The sequence below is a fragment of the Coffea eugenioides genome, unplaced genomic scaffold (genome assembly GCF_003713205.1).
Source record: "Coffea eugenioides isolate CCC68of unplaced genomic scaffold, Ceug_1.0 ScVebR1_180;HRSCAF=731, whole genome shotgun sequence".
Lineage (NCBI taxonomy): Eukaryota > Viridiplantae > Streptophyta > Magnoliopsida > Gentianales > Rubiaceae > Coffea > Coffea eugenioides.
In genome coordinates, this window is record NW_020862238.1 from 105,695 (window position 1) to 127,005 (window position 21,311).

The window sequence follows — 21,311 nt, forward strand, 5'->3', positions numbered from 1 at the left end:
ACGCAGTGCTCTTCTTGAGTGTAAATGATGAATGTTATCTAGAACTTGTCCAAGAAGATTTTGGCTAGGGTTTTGATAGATTATGGTGGTGTCCGGATTTGTTGAGAAAACTTCTGGTTTTTGCATCCTTCTTCTAGTCTTCTTATTTGATTAAACTTTGCACCACCCGATTTGGAAATGTTGTGATTTGAGATACTTGAACTGCCTGAGACCTACTAGGTTGAGCTCACTTGAGACTTGAACCTGTTCAGGCGAGTGTGTTCTTATTCGTACTCGTGCTCTTTCAAGTTGAAGTAATTGATCCTGCTTCCGGACTTGTATGTTTTTATGTGAGATTGTAGACCGGCTACTACTCTTCTGTAGCGGTTGAACTGAAGCTCTCTGGTGGGGTATTGCCTGTTATGTTGTCCAGCACCGCCAGTCGTCTGGCGAGGCATGTCTGTTGTGTTGTCCAGCACCACCAGGGACAAATTCCTGAGACTCTCTGGTGAAGTATAGTCGTTGTGCTAGCTTGTTGTGTTGTCCAGCACCGCCAGGGGTAAAATTTCCGACCTGGGGCTAAGCCATGTCCTGATTTTTTTGAATATCTGGGACATTAAGTCCAACTCAGGGCTAATTGGTTGAACCGAGCCCTATTGCATGTTACATCATGTTACTCGTTTAGTTATCTATTGGATAATGATTATTAGATAAGTGGGATTAGAGTGATTCTTAGTACTTGACTGACTTTCGAGGACTATTTGGATCTAGTTAGTACGAGTTGGAGTGTCGAGGACGACATTCTTTCATGGAGGAGAGTTTGTGACGCCCGAAAGAAGAAGAAAGGAAATTTCTGGTGAACAGTGAGAATCAGGCCGGAAATCCGGCCAGTTCTTGGCAGGGGTTTTGGAAAAAATTGAATTTCGCCGCTGCCACGAATCCGGCCGAAAATCTGGCCAGATCTTGGCCGGATTGTGACGTGGCACCTCGGCAGCCAACTTTGACCGGCTGGATTCTTGGCCGAATTGGCAGGGATTTTGGGAAAAATTGGATTTCGCCACTGCCACAAATTCGGCAGGAAATCTGGCCAGATCTTGGCCTGTTTATGACGTGGCACCTCGGCAGCCAACTTTGACCGGCTGTTTTTCCTTCATTCTTATCTTGTTTCTTGGCTGAGCTATCTTTATTTTCCTCCTTGCTTGGCCGGCTTTTTTGAGAGAGAAAAACAAGAGAGGAAAAACTTCATTTTCTAATTCACTTTCTTGCCCAAATCTTGAGTTTTAACCGCTAGTTTTGCAATCTATTCCATACAAGTGCTCACTAAGAAGGTTTAAAGCTATTGGTGGTGTTTTTTTGGAGGAGGAAGCACTAAGCTACCAATTTTCTTGAGATTTAAAGGTATCTTGCCAAGAACATCCTATCTACTTCAATTGATTGTTAATTGGTGGATTAAAGATGTTATATATGCTATTTTGTGGAAGGTTTCATGGATTGTAGTAGAGTTTTGATAAATTTCATAGTTATTGGTGATTTTCCTATTTTATATGGTGAATTATGGTTGGTCATGGAATGATAGCTTGAGATAGTGTAAAATGGAGCTTTTGTGTGTTAATTGTGGTTTGTTGTGGAAATTCCAGCTTGTGTAGATTAATTCCAGTTTTAGGGTTTTGATTTGGGGCTTGAATTGTGATTGATTTGAGATGTAATTTGTGATGTATTGTAGGATGAAAAATAAGGAAATTAAGGGGAAGTGCTGTCTATTCTCTGAGAGCATTTGATTGCTTTGAGTAAGTGGACTCTTGGTAGAAGTAAAGGACTTGGACTTGATCAAGGAAACTATCTATGATGGATGGATCATGAGCTGTGGTTTGTGAGTGGTTTCCCAACTATTTGCAAAGTTACTTTTCAAACTTTTTCTTGCATTGCTTACTCGATTGCATATCATGAGTGTTTGAATGTGTATCATGAAATGATTTGGCTCCAATGAGTTCTTGGGAAGTCTTGTGCTTAAACTCAACGTCTTCACCACTGTTTATTTGGAGCACCGATGGCCACCTATTATTGGTTGACTGTTACTGGATCCGTTTGAGCGTTGGACTATTTTATAGCTGCCTGTAAAATTTCAGCTCAATCCGAGCATTGTAGCACGTGAAAAGACAAAAATACCCCTGACTGCCATAGGTAGAGCTTTGTGGCCAGTTTTGACATTTCACCAATCTGACCGCTTCTGTTCACCCTGATCCGTACTGAATTAGCATTTGGCCAAAACACAGAAGTTGTAGTGCTATGTCTTAGCTTTCCAATGGCCCTGAAAACCTCTGAATCAGACTTCAGTAGCCTGAGTTATTATCATTTACGCCTAGTGCGGTTAACTAGCCGAATGTGAGATTCTGGTTCTGTGAAAGTTTGACCTGGATACACTATGAACTGGACTGAGTGGTCTTCATCAAAGTTGTAGGACTTTGTCTTAGCTTCGAAATAGTATAATTACACCCCAATACAATAAGTGTATCTTCGGTTGTGTCCGTTCCGCTAAGCGACGTCAAATCTGTCTTTTGTTTCTGACTTCAATTTCATTTTCGGACATTTTCCTAACTTGAATTTGTACTTGTACGATTTTGAGCCTATTGAACGGCTATTGAAATGAGATTATTTTTTGTGTGACTTTGGGACTGATTGAGAAAAAGAATGAAGCCATAAATGGCTGGAAAATAGGTAAATACAAAGGACGTGCCGCCCAAATTTATGCTCGAGGGCTAGGTAGATATATTTGCGACTTAAGTAAGGCTTGAGAGCGAATACCACTTGAATCATCTAGGATCTTTGCGTCCTCTTTTATCGAGATATATAAGTTAGAACTTGGCCGAACTTGTATCATTGGGAAAGGAAATAACAACTACTAAAAATACGTCTTCCTCGTTCTATCAACTCAAATGGTATTTTCAAATATAATTGCTACAAAATTTCATAGTTTGAAAAGCAAGTAAGTGTTTCACGCATATTCTCCAAACGAATTTCAATTACTTGATTCTTATTGAACGAAACATTTAAGTTTCGAACCTTAGTCACTTTTCAAAGTTCTTAAACAAAGTTTTATCGCAGATTTGGACTCCAAACCCGGAGTACAACCCAGACGTGATCACTAGAGGCACTACATTTTGGTGAGTGCTTCCAAATATCTTATTGAACTTGACATTTGTGTTTAATACTTGACCAATGTAATTACATGATATATATATAAGTGAATTGATAAGGCAAGAGTGTACTTTATTGCACTTGCCCTAATGTGATTTGTTCTTGTTCATTGATTGTAATTGACTTGCTATACATACATATGAATTGTATCTTGTCTAGAATTCCAGAAACCCTGTGGCTAGTTAGTCGAGTGGAGCCGGCAATGGTCTGGTCGATTAGATAACGAACCCTGGGTAGTTAGTTATATCGAGTGGAGTGTTATCTCCTCGACTAATCGGTATACTCGAGTACTACCACCAGTGTTTATTGTGGAGTTCGGACCCGTTAAGGGGTTTGATCGGTGGACGGAGATTGGAGTTAAGTGGTGTTCTACTGGACTAGTTTCTCACTTGAAAGTTGACGGAGTGTCAACTACCAATCGATCAAGCTATGGTGGAGCCAATATACGAGCAATTGTATCCTTACATGTGAAATGCGAAATATTGATTGTTTGGCTATATGAAGTGCTGTTACTCATTTCTTGACTTGTTTTGCTCGCTATTTCACTATTATGCTACTTTTACTTTATTTGGTGGACAATTTGATATTTGGAACATCACTAAGCTTTAGTTCACTCCATTACTTTTATTTTCCTTACAAGGGTACGAGCGAAGCGTGAGATGTGTACAGACTAGCGTAGTCTAGTTATTTTGAATTTTGAATTGTACTCACGCTAGCACCCGACTAGGGTTGTGTGTAGTTGAATTGTAAACCCGTTAATGTATTAGGACATGTATGAACCTTGTAGTTGGATCTGAGTACTGTTGTATATATATTAAACTGAAGGGATTGTGTTCTTTATTTTTCTACGTTTGTAAGTTATTTTCACGAGCTTTACGTGAGTGAGTCCTGGCGAGAGTTGGGCAGGAGGCTCGCTAAACCCTAGGGTACGCGCTAGGGAGAGGTGGGGTCGTCACATGGACGTTTAAGTACAATGATTTCCCGGGCTCATGAGAGCAATAAACGTATCTCTGATTCATGAACATCATCTAAATGCATTATTGTGAAACAAGTTGGATTACTGATTTTTCTGGTCACTCGCTGAATTTGTTGCTCACCCAAAAATATTTTTCTCCCATCCACAGGGCTCGAGGCAAAGGAAGCACGTGTAATGAGTTATTAGTATGACTGGATAAAATATCTCTTGTATAATTTGAATTCGAACTCAATCCACTTGTGGTATGTGAATTCGGGGAACTTTGGAAGATGTAATATTTGAACCGGATATTGTAATTGTAATTATATGAGAACTTAGGACTTTCGTCTAATTCGGGGAATTGTACCATAACTTGAGATTTGTAATGTAGGTAAGTATACGTTCTAAGCTTGGGAAATGTTATTTCGTTTATTACTGAGGTTGTACCCTATGTTATTGGATGTGAGTGATGAAATTTATTTGAGGACTATAGTGAGCCCCGGCGAGAGCTGGGCAGGCGGTCCGCTAAACCCTTTGGTTTGCCTTAGGGAGAGGTGGGGCTGTCACAGTTGGTATCAGAGCTTAGGCTTCAGATCTCTGTAGTGTATCCTAAGTTTAAAGTTTAGGGTGTCGGACTGTGGGATTGATTTGGAAGTTAAGCGACTACTTGTAGGGATAAAACCCAGAGCTGCTTCGCGTGGTCTTTGCGCGAAGTGAGCTTGTGCCAAGTGGTGATAGGGTCCCAATTATATGAATGTGTATAAAGGACGCAGTGCACTTCTTGAGTCTAAATGATGAATGTTATCTAGAACTTGTCCAATAAGATTTTGGCTAGGGTTTTGATTGATTATGGTGGTGTCCGGATTTGTTGAGAAAACTTCTGGTTTTTGCATCTTTCTTCTAGTCTTCTTATTTGATTAAGGTTTGCACCACCCGATTTGGAAGTGTTGAGATTTGAAATACTTGAACTGCCTGAGACATATTAGGCTGAGCTCACTTGAGACTTGAACCTGTTTAGGCGAGTGGGTTCTTATTCGTACTCGTGTTCCTTGAACTTGAAGTAATTGATCCTGCTTTCGGACTTGTATATTTTTATATGTGGTTGTAGACCGGCTACTACTCTTCTGTATCGGTTGAACTGAAACTCTCTGGCGAGGCATGCCTGTTGTGTTGTCCAGCACTACTAGGGACAAATTCCTAAGACTCTCTGGTGAAGTATAGTCGCTGTGCTAGCTTGTTATGTTGTCCAGCACCGCCAGGGTTAAAATTTCCGACCTGGGGCTAAGACATGTCCTGACTTTTTCGAATATCTAGGACATTAAGTCCAACTCAGGGCTAATTGGTCGAATCGAGCCCTATCGCATGTTGTATTTGGTTACTCGTTTAGTTATCTATTGGATCATGATTATTGGATAAGTGGGATTAGAGTGATTCGTAGCACTTTACTGACTTTCGAGGACTATTTGGATCTAGTTAGTACGAGTTGGAATGTCGAGGACGACATTCTTTCAAGGAGGAGAGTTTGTGATGCTCGAAAGAAGAAGAAAGGAAATTTTCTGATGAACAGTGAGAATCCGGCCGGAAATCCGGCCAGTTCTGGGCCGGATTGGCAGGGGTTTTGGAAAAAATTGGATTTCGCCACTGCCATGAATCTGGCCAGATCTAGGCCAGATTGTGACGTGGCACCTTGGCAGCCAACTTTGACTGGCTGTTTTTCCTTCATTCTTATCTTGTTTCTTGGCTGAGCTATCTTCATTTTCCTCCTTGCTTGGCCAGCTGTTTTGAGAGAGAAAACAAGAGAGGAAAAACTTCATTTTCTAATTCACTTTCTTGCCCAAATCTTGAGTTTTAACCACTAGTTTTCTAATCTATTCCATACAAGTGCTCACTAAGGAGGTTTAAAGCTATTGGTGGAGTTGTTTTGGAGGAGGAAGTGTGACTCCCTGATTTCTCCCAAGGGAGAACCCAAGGGTATCCGCGGGACGCCTGCCCAACTCTCGCCAGGATTCGGTACAAATTCAATTCAAACTTAAGAATAACCAATCGATACTACAAGTCGGAGATATGAAGGATGGTCAATTCCTTAATAATCGTTCAAATCTTACATCATAAGCTACCAAAAATATCTTACATTCCCAAAATACACAGCTTCCAAAAGTTATCTAAACAAATACATTCAAAATTCTAATCAAAAGGGACATCAAATCGACCTCTCCATAATCCCCTCCATTTCGGCTCCTGTTAAGGAAAAAAAACAAAACTAATGGGATGAGCTGACGCTCAGTGAGGCCAAGAAAAAATCATGCAAGCAGGTAATTCAAGTAGCAATAAAGTTGGTACGAGAGATAAAATTGTAACATTCAAGCAATTCCCGAATATTCACAAAACACATTTAAGAAGGATACGGGAGCTCTTAGGAGCTCATTTCCACTTGCTTTGCCAAAGTTCAATCCAAAAGTCCGTAGAACTTTACGTATTCCATTTATGATTCTGACTCGAATGAGAGGTACCTCCCACCCGAATCGGTGTGGTACATACTATCGCTCAGTGGTCGATGAGACATCGCTCCAATCGACTTATGCTTTGCTTATAGTTCTGAGTCGAATGAGAGGTACCTCCCACCTAAATCGGTGTGGTACATACTATCGCCCAGTGGTCGATAAGACATCGCTCCAATCGACTTAGAAAGGTTTATGGTTCTGAGACGACATGAGAGGTACCTCCTGTCACAGCCCCACCTCCCCCTAAGGCGAACCAGAGGGTTCGGCGGGCCGCCTGCCCAGCTCTCGCCGGGACTCAGTCGTTCACTACAATCCTCAAACCAATACAAGATAAAATCCCAAATATAAATCAAATATTCCAACATTTAAAATATCAAAAACGAAGCGTCCACGCTTCCACTGCGCCACTCTGATCCTTGATCACAATTAGTATACAGGAGGAAGTCCAAAACTAGACTATTACACATCCAATCAATTCTAAACGTTCTAAACGTTCAATACAATCCCAATATGAATGATTACACAAAAGGAAATCCAAGTTCAATCCATACATGAAATAATCCATGAATAAACGCTACAAGCCCTTCCTTCGCCTTGAGCCCTGTGGAGGGGTATAAAACATTTTTGGGGTGAGCTAGAAGCTCAGCGAGTAACCAGTAAAATCAGTAATCAAATCGGTTCAACCATAGTTCATTTCAATGATGTTCAATTCAAATCAAATGATAAGTCCAGAAACAATTTCAACATTTACAAAACATTAAATATGGAGTATCAATAATTCAAGAAACATTTACAATGGAAAGCGATAGTAACATTCATGAAAAGGATACGTTCGTTCTCCTGTCATTTCATTGCATTTTTGGTTTCATTCGTGCATTCATTCACCCCGTCCCTGGCTTTTGGCCAGGCTCCACCAACCTACAAGGTAATACTCGAGTATACCGAAACGTTCACCCAAGTTCCTAGTCGCCCGACCGAGTCCGCTTCTGGCTCGAGACGACCGGTAACAAGGGGCAATGGCCAGTTCAGCCCAAAAGGCTTACATTCATGCGCAAGTAGCATTTAATCACTAATCATTGAAAATTTCATATTTATTTAGGTCGAGTGCGATAAAGTACACACTCGCCTAGAAAACTCGTTTTAACAATCATTGAAAGCAAAATCAATAATAACAAGACACTAAGATGCAAGCACGCATGATATGTAAGAAAACAGTTCCAAAAGTAACTTTGAAAACAGTTCAAAAGTAGATAATGCAGGAAAGCGGTTCAAAAGTAAATTTGGAAACAGTTTGAGGTCACTCACCGCCATGGCTCAGCAATCATCCATCAAATATCGTTGCCTTGCTCAAATCCAAGTCTTAAATCACAAACTCAATGCAAACGAGTTCCTTCAAAGTTCGGACCGCACTTCCCCTGAATTTGTTAACTTTTCCAGCCATCATGGCTTCATTACTTCCTCAAATCAGTCCCAAAGGTACACACACAACAACAAGTTCATCCAATAGCCATTCAGCAAGCTCCAAGTAGTACTAGTACAAGTCCAGCTAGGGAAAAGTCCGGAAATGAAAGTTAAGCTCAAAACCAGAAAAAACAGTTTTGACGTCATTTTGCGGTAATGGTACCAAAGGCGCTACGATGGTCGGATTAGGGTGTAAGACCCACCATTTCGAAGCTAAGAACCAGGGCTAAAACAATGTAGAAGGTCACTCAGTCCAAATCCCAGCATAACTAGGTCAAATATGCAAAATACCAAACCAGAACCGTAATTGCAGGTTTACAAATCACACTATGCTGTAATCAGTACAACTCAGTCTAAACAGGTCCAAATGCAGAAATTCTAAAGGAATATGGTAGCTAGGACATCAAGATACATTTCATCAGAAGACCTCAACACCCAAATCCAAAACAATTCCAGTCAAAACAACCCATTTCAGACGCAGTTCTAACATCCTGATGAACCCAGAACAGCAATAGTAATTTCGGCTTATCTCATTATACACTACTCCAATTGACCTGAAACTTTACAGGCACCTTTAAAACATCAATACCTACAACTTTTATGTTTTGAGATAAGGCCAATTCGGCCTCTATCTAGGACCTAAAATTTCGGACAGAATGAAGAACCAAGAACCCTAATTTTCCAGAATTTCTTCCAAAACAGAAATTGATTGCAATTGCCAATCATTTACACTTACTAGAGTCATTCTAGGCCATTGCCAATCATCATACAAGGCCACAACAACATGATCACATTAAACCAGAAAATTCATCAATAAAATAAAAACTTCACCAATTCATCTCAAACCAAGAAATAAATCACAAATTTCAACACTTTAGCCACCACTAGGCACAAATTAAACATCATTAAGTGTAGGAGGATATTCAATCACCACTTACCAAGTAAACAAGAGAGAGGGAGTAGTAGAACACCTTAGCTTCCTTAAAAACTTCACCAAACAACTTACTAGCACCTAATAGAGGGATTTTATGGAGTAGAAACTAGTTTAGGCAATTATTTTTGGAAGATTGAGCTAAATGGAAGCTAAAATGGTGAAGAGTTTCTTTCTTCTTTGCTCAAGAGAGAGCCGGCCATGTAGGAGAAGAAAAGAGTGAATTTTATTGATTTTTTTGAGATATTTAACTCAATGGAAAAAAAAGTCAAAAAGATGAATAGTTGTCATAAGTCATATCCAATATAATGGTGACACTTGTCACCTTCATTAATGCAATCCTATCCTTTTTTTTTCTCTCACATCAATCAAATCTCACCCTCTACTTATCTCTTAACATCCGATAAATTTCCACCAGTATCCGGAATTTAACCTAATTGGCCGAATTTTTCCGAACTTTTCGTACTAGTGGGTCCCACGTCCATTATCTATTCTTAATTTCTCAAAAACTCTCCAATACTAGAAAAATCATTTGAAAATGATATTTGCTCATAAACTTTATCTGGGGAATTTTTCTAATCAAGAAAATGTAGAAAAGGCGGGCGAGTAAATAAAATAAACCCTAGAAAATTAGAAAATTTCCGGGTTCTCAAACTCATTTTTTTTTCAGGGCGTCACACCTCCCACCCGAATCGGTGTGGTACATGCTATCGCTCAGAGAACCGATCATTTATTTAGGGTTTTTAGCCGACATGAGAGGTACCTCCCACCCGAATCGATGTGGTACATACTATCGCTCAGTGACCCGATTATACGATTACAATTGTAAGAGTTGATGACATTCAGTCCAATCGACAAATACCATTATAGGCTGATGAGCGCACTCCAATCGGCAGTCATACAGTTCAATTATGAATCGAGGAGATTCACTCCAACGACATATACAGCCATAGCATATAATGCAATTCAATTCAGGAAATTCAATTACAATTTATTTTATTGAGAACGCATTTGATAAAGTACACACTCGACTCAGCAGTTATAACCCATCCATTTCATATTGAGCAATTCACATAATTTTCAAATATTCATGCACTTGACACTCACCAAGTAAACAAAGAAGTAATGCCCTCTTGAGGGTTTAAGCGTCCACCGTAGAATCCTCTTGAAGGTCCTCTTGTGTGCCTGAGCAATTAATAATGAACTACTACTTAGAAACCCCATTTATTCAAGAAGATTGTACTTACATTTGGAAAGAAATTTGGAAAGTTAGGGTTTCATGTTCTTACATTCTGCCCGGCACTGTAGCTCATAGTTAGAGGCTGAATTGGCCTTGGGTTAAAACATGAAAGTTGTAGGTAATGATATTTTAGAGATGCCTACAAAATTTCAGGTCATTCGGAGCAACGTAACTTGTGAAAAGACTGAATTACCCCTGCTGCCCTGTTTTTACCCGAACTTGAGAATTGCTTCTGTAATTGGTTATTTTGGTTGGGAATACTTCAGAATTGGTTGTTGAGGTCTTCTGATGAATTGTATCCGTGTATCTTATCTTTCAGATGGCTTTGGAATTACTTGATTTGGACTTAGGTAGCCTGACTTATGATGTTTGAACCAGAATGTGGTTTGTGAACCTGTGTTTTGCGGTTCTGGGTTAGTATTTTGCATTTTTGACCTGGTTACACCCGGAACTGGACAGAGTAGTCTTCTTCAACATTGTAACCCTATCTCTTAGCTTCGAAACGGAGTATCTTGTACCTCCATCCGATAATCGTAGTGTCAATGGTGCCAAAACCGTAAAATGATGGCAAAAACTATTTTTTTTGGGTTAGAGCTTATTCCATTTCCGGATTTTTCTGGTTTACTCTAGTGCTTATGTATTCTTATGGAGCCTATTTTGGTGGTATTGGGACTTGGTTTATGACTTGTAATTGAGTCTTATTGTGCTTATTTGAATATGTTAGGACGTGACGGTGGTGCAAGACGCTCTGAGGCAGAAGTACATGAAATATCATTTGCTTGATTGGTGAGTGTACCACTCACTTGTTGTTTACAATGTGGCTTTGGTATATGTGAATTTGATGCCTTGAAGGCTTATTTTCTCCGTTGAACTTAATTGAGTGAGGGTGTACTTGATCGCCCTCACCCATTTGGTATCTCCTATGACCGTCTACTGTTTTACTGTATTGATTGAATGATATATGAAATACTGAATTGGTTCATGAATTTGGTGTCGCTTGGACGAGTATCCAACAACCATTACTGATACGACTGAGCTCAACCCCATTGGTAGTCGATTGGATCGAGTCGGCGAGGGCTTGGTCGTGAAAATTGACGAGCCATGGGGACTGTTATATGGAATCTTGTAGTAGTGAGACTCTTGATTCCGGTATACTCGAGTATTACCAAATTTCTACTGTTTGGAGTTCGGGCCCGGTAGGGGTATGTTGGGTGGAAGGAATGGAAGTAAAGTGGAGCCTACGGTTGGTTACTCTTAAACATTGACGGAGGGTCAATGAGGTTCGATCAAGAATGCAAACGAGGAAAAGGGCTCTTGAGAGCCGCCCGTATCCTTTTATCACCACTATTGATGTGTGCCTTTGCTTACTTTTGATGTATTGGGATAAAAGCTTGATGCTTATATGAACTTGGTTGCTTGAGTGGTATTATCTCACTGGGCGTAAGCTCACTCTATTCCTTTTGTTTTCCTTACAGGAAAATAAATACTTTTGGACTGGATTTGATAATTGGTTGCCGAATTGAGCTAGATGGACATATCTTTTGTATAGCTTTTTGATTGAAACCCTAAATGTACTTTTGGGTCCGTTTCTCTTTTGATTTGGCAAACCGTACATGTAACAACTTTTGAATACCTTTGGTATGCCATTTTGGCATGTAAATGCTAAATGTCAAGCTGTATATGTGGTTTTGATGTTTGGTTGACTTGCGGACAGGTTCGGTTTTCAAACGACAAAAGAAAATTTTTTGGCGGGTATGGTCTGGGTTGAATCCGGCCAGGAATCCGGCCAGAAACTGGCCGGATTTTCGGCCGGATTGCCTTGGGAATTTTTGGAAATCCAGCTTTTGCTCACTGGTCGGTATCCGGCCAGGAATCCGGCAGGTAATCCGGCCAGATTCCGGCCGGATTCTGCTGTGCCTGACTCTATTCATGTCGCTCCTATTTTTTTCGTTTCTTTAATTGGTACTTGTGGCTTGTCCGAGCGCACTTTTATTTTCTCAAACCGTTTTAGATCACGTGTAACTGCTCGTTAGACCTGGCTAGAGCTGGGCAGGCGGTCCGCTAACCTCTTTGGTTCGCCTTAGGGGAAGGTGAGGCTGTCACAGAATTAGCCTTGGGTTAAAACATGAAAGTTGTAGAGGATGGTATTTTATAGTTGCCTGCAAAATTTTAGGCCAATTGGAGTAGCGTAGCCTATGAAAAGACTGAAATACCCCTGCTGCCCTATTTCTGTCCGAAACTGAAATTCAGCTTTGGTAATTAGTTAATTTGATTGGGAATACGACTGATTTGGTTGTTGATGTCTTCTTAAGAAATATAGCCTGGTATCTTAGCTTTCGGATGGCTTTGGAATCACTTGAATTGGACGTAGGTAGCCTGAATTATGGTTATTTAACCAGAATGCGGTTTGTTAACCTGTTAATGCAGTTCTGGTTTGGTACATTGACATTTTGACCTAGTTGCACTACAAACTGGACTGAGTGGCCTTCTTCAACATTGTAGCCCTTTCTCTTAGCTTCGAAATGGTGTAAATTACACCTCAATCCGACTAGGATAGATTCAGTTGTGTTAATTCCGCTAAGCAACAGCAAATCTGCCTTTTGTTTCCCAACCCAATTCGGTTTATGACTTGTATTCGAGCCTTATTGTGGCGCTAATTAGGTGTTTGATAGCTTGTGATTTTGGGTGTTGAGGTTTGGTTGGAAAGTAAAGAAAGACAAGGGAAATGCTGTCAAAATTTTCGCGGAGCTTCTGCACAGCCTCGGGAAACTTGCTATATCTTGATGTAGGAATGTCGGAATTGAGTTCCCTTTGTTGCGTTTTAAACTAGATTCATAGGGCTATAAACCATGTAAATTTCAGACCCTGTTTCTGTCTGAGTAATTTATGGTGATTCTTCAAAGTTGACTGAAATATTGTACCTGTTCTGTCTTCCACTGGATAAAGCAGCAACTTGCGACATGAATTTGACTGACTTGCGTTCCGAATCTTACAATGGTGTTCTCTGGAAAGTTATAGTCCTTTGAATGTATTTTCCAACGGTATAACTTTTACTAATTTTGGACTTACAAAACTTGAGATATGATTTTTCATATAGGGTTGCGTGAAACTAGAAAATCCTATTTTCCTAGTATCGACTTTACTTTCATTTTCTACTTCAAATTTGGAGTTGGCCAGTCATTGTAGGTAGGACTTTGAGCTTGTTCATGCCTTTAAGACTAATTGTTATCTTTTCACTCCGAGGTCACCTCTTTGCTTTGCATTAATGGCTCTTTTGACTAGGCATATGGCTCGTAACCGAGTCTCACTTGCGAATTCCATACTAGGTCTTGGAGTCGAGTCTTAAGTGTTTGCCTTGATTGTTCTAGGAGGTGCCGACGATTAAAGCCACACTTGGGAAGGAAACTTTTGAATTTATCCTTATTTGAACTGGTGAGTGTACCACTCCCCTGAATTATTGCTAAACTGGTTTTCTGTACTTGCAAATTGCTAGTTGAATGTCTTTCCTGACTGTTTATCTTGTATGATACGAGAGTGTACTTTATCACACTCGTTCTCTTGCCTGTACTGAACAAACTGGAATCTATTACTTGTACTTGTTATGTACTTAAACTTGTTACTTGCACTTGTTACGATGTCGTTTGGAAGAGTATCCAACGACCTTCTTGTTAAACCTGAGCTCAACCTCATGGAAAGTTAATTAAATCGAGCCAGCGAGGGCTTGGTCGAGATAATTGACAATCCATGGGTGCCTGTTCCTGGGGGAATCTTTGGGTATTGAGACTCTTGATTCCGGTATACTCGAGTATTACCATTCCTGTTCCTGTATGGCGTTCGGGCCCGGTAAGGGGTATGTTTGGTGAACGGGATTTTGGCATTAAAGTGGTGATCTACTGGACTGGTTCCTTTATTTGAACGTTGACGGAGGGTCAACAAGGCTGGATCAAGTATTGCAATGGGGATTTGGCTCAAAGACACTTGGACCAAAGACAACTCGGACTCCAACGAGATAGGCTAAAAATATTGTTTTCGGAATCGTTTAGATAGTTCAAAATCACCTCATACCCAAGCAACTAGTATAGACTACATGTCATGATAAAATCATGTGAAAAGGAGGACAATACTATCTAACGTTCACACTTAAAACCTCACTTAAATGTGGTTCACTTGTGACCGAGAAAACCCTAAATCATACCTCTATATTTTGGGTACGGAGTAAGTAAACATCTGGGGTTTCAAATCGAAGAGGTATCATGTTTTGGAATGGTAAAACGGAATGGTAAAACGGTCATAGTATTTGCCAAACGAAAATATACAAATTCAAATAGAAACTTAGCCCTCGAGCGAAAATTTGGGCAGCACGCCCTTTGTATTTACCTATTTTTCCAGCCATTTATGGCTTCATTATTTTTCTCATTCAAGCCCAAGTTTATACACAACACAAATGCATTTCAATAGCCTTTCCATAGGCTCAAGACAATACAAGGACATAAATCAACTAATAACAAATGTGCAAATGAAGTTTACAAAAGACAGATTTGACGGGTTTTTGGTGAAAGAACACATCTGAGGCTACGCTTATCGAATTGGTGTACAACTTATATCATTTCGAAGCTAAGACGAAATCCTACAACTTTAATGAAGATAACTTGGTCAAATTTCCAGTGTAACCTGGTCAAATTCCCAATTTATAGAGCCAACTTCCAACTATACGGCTAATTAACCGTACTGCACTAGAATGGTCATATCTCCGTCTACCAAGGTCCGTTTAAGACGTTATTGGTGGCGTTGGAAAAATAAGACAGAGTACTAAAACTTTTATGTTTTGGTAAATGGCTAAATCAGCACAGAACCTAGTGAATAAACATGATAAACTGGATGAACTGACTAAAACGGAACACTGGAAACATCCTAAAACAGTGAGGGTATTTTGGTCTTTTCACAGGTTACGTTACTCCGATTGAGCTGAAATTTTGTAGGCGACTATAAAATATCATTATCTACAACTTTCATGTTTTATACTAAGCCTAATTTTTCCTCTAACATGGTGCAATAAAACCGGACAGAATAGAGCTGAAATTTTCCAGAAACCTGGAATTTTGGGATTCAATGCAACCTTTCTTGATTTCTTGCTCCAATCATCACCACAACCACTTATATAAGCTTAAATACCACATATATCATCCATATAGCAAGGATAGGTAGCAAATATCTCAAACCCTAACTCACATAAATCACCTTTAAATCCTCATAACAACTTGTATCACCACTAATCCAACCAAAACAAGTATTATATAACAACTTAAACCAAAATAAAAGAACCAAAGCCATGGTTTAGCCTTATACCTCAACAAATGAAGCTTGTAAGAGTAATACTTCACCTCCTCTTGGACTTCTTGGTTCCCCTAGCTTCTCAAGCTCACAACTCACCCTTTAATCGGTTTAGAATTTTAGTTCCTCACTTAACACTCACAAACTCAAGATAAAAATGGCAGCTCTCACTTGGGTTTTTCTCTCCCTCTCTCTCGGCCAAATAGCAGAAAAAATGAAGAAGAATTGCAGCTCCAAGGTGATAAGAAGGTTGGACAATTGGTCTTGGTCAAGACCCTTAATGGTGTGACACTTGTCACTACCAATTACCAAGCAAAATTTTCTTTTTCTTTCTTGCAATTTCAGCCCCAAAATTCGGTCAAGGCTAGCTGGAAATTAAGGAGATATTTTGCTCAAATATTAATGAGCTTGTATGGTAAGAAAGTGGTGGTCAAGTGGTGTGTTCAATCGGTAGTGCACGGTTCACGTCGGTTCGCACTGTTTTTCCTTAAACCACACGTACTAGGGTTTTTACTTCCTATTAACTAACTTTTTATCATTTCTTCTAATCACATATTATTTCTCACCCAAAAGTCACTCTTAAGCACCAAATTTGATCCTCGCTCCGTACCGGATAATTACACGACGGATTCACGAAAAACCCTATTTCACTTCGAATTGAAATCGGAAAGGAAAACCCTAATTTTCTAGGATCATTTGTGGCGACCCCACTTTCCCCTAAGGCAAACCAGAGGGTTGGCGGGCCGTCTGCCTAGCTCTCGCCAGGACTCAAGCAAGCAATCTAGCCTAACTCCATTCCAGAAATAACCTAACTATTACAATAGCGATTCCTCCAAAATAAACCAATTGCTAACACCACATTAACTTCAAAGATAACAGCATCTGAAGATAGCCAATCGACGGCTCCTAAACACCTTACGCGTTACATTCAAGAGGTAAAGTCTTACCGTTCCCAAAACATACAATTTCATACAGCACAAATATATACATACAAGCCAAATATCATAATTAGGGTTTACACTTTTCCAGCTTCAAGTGGCAGCCCCAAAACAAAACTATGCCGTTTTATTCAAATACATTATAAACCGCAAAACGAAGTAATAAAGTTCAAATACATTTATAAGAAAATCTAAGTAGCTCAGATTTCTCAAACTTCAAGACCTGTCAAGGAAAACAAATAAACATGGGGTGAGCTAAAGCTCAGTGGTGCCCCAAAACATGCAATCAAATAAACAAATAGCAAGTATCGATTTCGACTAAAGTAAACAAATAGGAAAGCGAATAACAGCACAAGGTAGGATACAGGGGCTCTCAGGAGCCATTCACCTCGCTTGATCAAAAGTCATCGTAGTTGACCCTCCGTCAACTCGCACTACTTACGGTCCATGTAGATCTTTTTCTTTTTCTTTTTCTTAACCCGTCACCAATCATACCCCTGTCCCGGGCCCGCACACCAAATAAATGAGAGCGGTAGTACTCGAGTATACCCCCTGGATAAACTAGTCGAGGGATTCACCCAACGACGTCACGAAATAAGAAAGCAGTAATATTCGAATATACCCTTTGGATAATTAGTCGAGAGATTCACCCAACGACGATAAGATAGATGAGAGCGGTAGTACTCGAGTATACCCCCTGGATAAACTAGTCGAGGGATTCACCCAACGAATTTACGTCCAACACTTGATTACCAAGTCAGGATAAGAGGCCCTCCCACCCTTAAGGTGTGGTACATTCCCCTGCCTAGTAATTTAGCACTTAGCAAGCGCAAGCAAGATATTCACGAAAAACACTTCACACAAGTCACCACTCGAACGGCTAGTGTGATAAAGTACACACTGCTCACTTCGATGGATCATAAATCATTTTTTTGGCAATTACCGCATATCGAGTCAAGAAAGCACTTTAACCAAATAGGCATAGAACAAGCAGGGACACACACCTAGGAGTGAAGCTCAAAGGTCAAGCTAGGAATCGAAATCCGCGTCCTCGCTAAATCTTAGAAAACCAAGTTTTTAAGCACTATAAGTTTTCTGTTCAAATTCTAGGTATATGAATATAAAAGGTTATCTGGTATATTATTAGTTTATTTCCTCGAAATAATTCGACAATCCACTTAGGATAAAACTTAGTAAAAGTAGTGAATTGTTTCATATGGCTTTCTTTATAATACTTTTCTTCTTTAGGGCAAACTAGAGCCAAATCAATTTGTACAAGTTTTCTTGCCGAACACGTTTTCTCTATCTTTTATTTGAAATTATTTAAATCTAGTGGTTTTAACAAATTTCCTCTTAGACAACTAGTCAACGTAATTTTTATGAAAAAATTAGAGTTTAGAAGTTAATGCAATTATTCCCTAAAGGTAATAAAACCAGTTTAGCCCAAGAAAAGGATTGACTAGTCGGCAAGATTTTAAAAGTCCCGATATCTAATTTTAACATTAGCGTACTAAATTCAATATATATAATTTGATATTAAAACAGAATATACCCACAAGGTTTGTTTTAAAGGTACTTGAATTCAAAAGACTAAAACGGACTTCATGATTCCAATTCATTTGCACATTGTGTTCCAAGTTGCCATTATAACTAAAACACAATTCAAATATAAATGTCACTAGGGCTTCATCAATCATTAGCCCTAGGTCTCAACAGATTCCAGTACAATCAAAATTCAACAAAGGAAGTCCAAGGTTTCAAACAAGTTCTAAATCACAAACCCAAAACATAGTCCTTGGACCTTTCAGGTCTACCTCAGCCAACCATTTGAACAAGTTCACCAAAATTTACACTTTTGCAAAAATTACTCAAATGGCCAAGAGCTTCATCAATCATTAGCTCTTGACAACAAATACTCAATTTCAATCACAACTCCATTCAAGACAAGAAGAAAACTATATCCAGCTTGAGTCCCAAATGACTCTAAGAGTTCAAATTTTCTTTTCTTGTTTCGATAGTCAAAAAGAATCCCAGCAAATAATTTCATCAAAACCTTAATACTCGTAAGATTTACTCAAATAGCCAAGGGTTTCATCAATCATTAACCCTCAGCGTCCAACAATAATTTCTTATTGAAATATCGCCAATCAACTTAAGTGTTTCAGTACTAAGTATCTTACAAGACTTAAAACAACATTTTTCAAGCATATCCAACCATTATATTCCAAGAACAAGAAAAATCCAGAAACAACCACAAATTTCAGTTTCATTTCCCTTGGCAATTCACAAGATTTTCCAGCAATTATATTCCAACAATTTTTTTTTGGTTCAATCTTTCAATATATCAAATATTTCATCTCTAAACAACTTACACCGCTTAAAATACACGTCTCTCATGCACGTCTCTAAACAACTTACACCGCTTTACTGGTCACTCACTGAGCTTGTAGCTCACCCAAAAATATTTTTCCCCCCTCCACAGGGCTCGAGGCAAAGGAAGCGCGTGTAATGGGTTATTAGTATCACTGGATGAAATATCTCTTGTATAATTTGAAATCGAACTCAGTCCACTTGTGGTATGTGAATTCGGGGAACTTTGGAAGATGTAATATTTGAGCCGGATATTGTAATTGTAATTATATGAGAACTGAGGGCTTTTGTCTTATTCGGGGAATTGTACCACAACTTGAGATTTGTAATGTAGGTAAGTACACATTCTAAACTTGGGAAATGTTATTTCGTTTATTACTGAGGTTGTACCCTATGTTCTTGGATGTGAGTGATGAAATTTATTTGAGAACTGTAGTGAGCCCCGGCGAGAGTTGGGCAGGCGGTCCGCTAAACCCTTTGGTTCGCCTTAGGAGGAGGTTGGACTGTAACAGTTGGTATCAGAGCTTAGGTATCAGATCTTTGTAGTGTATCCTAAGCTTAAAGTTTAGGGTGTCGGACTGTTGGACTGATTTGAAAGTTAAGCGACTACTTGTAGGGATAAAATCCAGAGCTGCTTCGCGTGGTCTTTGCGTGAAGTGAGCTTGGGCCAAGTGGTGATAGGGTCCCAATTATATGAATGTGTATAAAGGATGAAGTGCTCTACTTGAGTGTAAATGATGAATGTTATCTAGAACTCGTCTAATAAGATTTTGGCTAGGGTTTTGATAGATTATGTGTAACAGCCCCACCTCCCCCTAAGGCGAACCAGAGGGTTCGGCGAGCCGCCTGCCCAGCTCTCGCCGGGACTCAGTCGATCACTACAGTCCTCAAACAAATACAAGATAAAATCGCAAGTATAAATCAAATATTCCAACATTTACATGTCAAAAGCGAAGCGTCCACGCTTCCACTGCGCTACTCTGATCCTTGATCACAATTATTACACAGGAGGAAGTCCAAAACTAGACTATTACACATCCAATCAATTCTAAACGTTCAATACAATGCCAATATGAATGATTACACAACAGGAAAGCCAAATTCAATCCATACATGAGATAATCCATGAATAAACACTACAAGCCCTTCCTTCGCCTTGAGCCCTGTGGAGGGGAATAAAACATTTTGGGGTGAGCTAGAAGCTCTGCGAGTAACCAGTAAAATCAGTTATCAAATCAGTTTCACAATCGTTCATTTCAATAATGTCATGATTCAGTAATCAATGCATTTTCATTGCTCTCGTGAGCCAGTGAAATCATGGTACTTAGACGTCCAACGCTCCAAACAATCATTTAACATTGAACATTTAACATTGAACATTGAGAAAGAGCCCATTGGTGCTCTACAGGAACATTAAACGGTGGAGGAGACGTTGGGGTCCAGCACACGAATTCCAAGTACTCATTTGAGCCAAAACATGTCAAGAACGTATATGCCGGCACACAGGATATGCAATCAAAGAAACGATGCAAGAAACATTTCAAAGGTAACGTTGGAAATAGTTTAAGGTCACTCACCTCCACGGCTCATAATCCTCGTCCAATATAGACAATTTCATCGTTCAAGTCCACGCCTTTCACTTGAAACTTAAGGTAACCAACGCTATTCAAAATCGGACAGCATTTCCCCTTAATTCCTTTATTTTCCAACCTACAAATATTCACCAAATCCGTAACCGTCAACTACAATTGTACATATAGTTCACAAGCAATAAAACATATCCATTGAGGCCACAAAATCCTTCAATCAAAGCCAATTAACAACTTATAAGTCACCCTTGGAAAATCCCTAAATAAAGCCTTAGCAACCGGAATTTCCGCACAACCCTGAAATTTTCCGCAAACGATTGCATTTAACGCATACAAGCTCCAATTAACACTGTCTCAATCCATCAATCCAAGCCAACTAATCATAATCATATAAAATCAGAAAAAGATCCAATAAATCAGAAAATTACCATAAACTCCTTCAACCCATATAATACTCCAAAATACAACACATTTAATCACCACAAACCACCAATTAACCAATTTTAGAACAAAAGGGAACTTGTTTATCCAACTTACCTCAAATTCAAGAAAGCTATCAAGGTAGAGCTTCCCATCCAAAATCAATCCATCAAAAGCTTTAAACCACCCTAGTGAGCCCTTGTGTGAAATATCTTCCAAAACTATAGATAAAATCTCAAGATTGAAAGGAAGAAATCAAAGGGGAAAACTTGGACAAGTTTCTCTTGTTCTTCTCTCAAAAGGCCCGGACAAGGAGGAAGCAAAATGAAGAGCAAAAGCAGCCAAAACAAGATATTTATCAAGCAAAATAGCTGGTCAAAAGTGGCTGCTGCGCCTGCCAC